Source organism: Dromaius novaehollandiae, chromosome 7 (genome assembly GCF_036370855.1).
Source record: "Dromaius novaehollandiae isolate bDroNov1 chromosome 7, bDroNov1.hap1, whole genome shotgun sequence".
NCBI classification, from domain to species: Eukaryota; Metazoa; Chordata; class Aves; order Casuariiformes; family Dromaiidae; genus Dromaius; species Dromaius novaehollandiae.
Window position 1 is genome coordinate 11149652 of NC_088104.1, and position 1317 is coordinate 11150968.

The following is a 1317-nucleotide window of genomic DNA, read 5'->3' on the forward strand; positions in this document are numbered from 1 at the left end:
GGAGGGCTGGACATCACTGAAAGACATATTAAACTCATAATGGCAGATGTCCCCGTGCAAGGGAAGGGGAGGAAGCACAGAGGGAGACCCAAAGTGGCTGCAGCAGGGAATTTACAGAGACTTGAAAAATCAAAGAGGAACAGTGCAAAATGAAGCTCAGTGACCAGGGAGGAGAAAGGCAACGACTAAAGATTCTGTAAATAAATTAAAACGCAGAAGAAAAGAAAACTTTGTGCTTTGCATAATGTGGGAGTGCAGGTAACAGGATACGGAAAGCGCAGGAGAATTCAACGATTTCTTCCCTTCCGCCTCCACAAAAGGCTGATGGTGCCACGTATCTAATAACATTGAGACATGCAGCAGAAAATGCAGGCCAAAACAGGCAGGAACGGGGTGGGAGCGCCTGGGTCTCAGATGCATTTGATCGCGGGTGGACTTCACCGGGACACGATGAAATGCCCCGTGCACGCAGGCGCAGACAGGCGAACCCCCGAGGGGCTCTCAGCCCCTATCTGCTGCTTGCAGGCCACCAAGCTGGTACCACCAGCTCCCCCAGAGCAGCAGGGCTGGAGCAGCATAAAACGAATTTTTCAAATTGCTGGAAGGTGCAAATCGTATCAAACCCTCCTGGGCACCTTGGAGGAAACGGTTCAAAACCCCTCTGTGACCCAGTAAAGACAGCTGCAAAGAGGTCCGAGGAACGGCGTGGAAGACCACCAAAGGGCAGGGCAGGGTGGGCAGAAAAGGGTCAGCGCCCGAACGGGTGGGAGCCAACGGCGTCGCGCAGCTGCGGAGAGGCAAATCTCCTTCTGGGCTCCGCCGTGGGCCACGGCACACGTGAGGGCCGGGAGACACCTCTCCCGCTCCCCGCGGGCTGATAAGGCCTCGGGCAGAGAAGCAGCTCCCGTTTGGGGCAATGCAGGGTGAAGGGGAGCAGAGACGCGGGGAAGGCGCAGAAGCAGCAGGAACGCCAGGAAGGTTAGAAAACGGAGCCGGCCTGGAAAAAAGTGAACGAATGGGGATTTATTTCACCCTGCAAAGCGAGGACGGGGGAAGAGCAAGGCAGAGGGCCGGAACGGCAACAGCCCTGCGGCATGTGCGAGGCTGATACCGGGGACGGCAACCAGCCGCCGGCGCGGGCAGCACCAGGAAAGCTGCCCAGCTCGCAGCGAAGCCCGGGAGATTAGGAGAAGCGAGGCAGCCGCTATCGGCCCCGCGGCAGCGCCGGGTGCGCGGCCGCTGATAGCTGCGCGCCGAGCCGCGCCCGCCCCTCACCGCGGCGCAGGGGCTGCCCCGGCCCCGGCCCCGGCCCCGGCC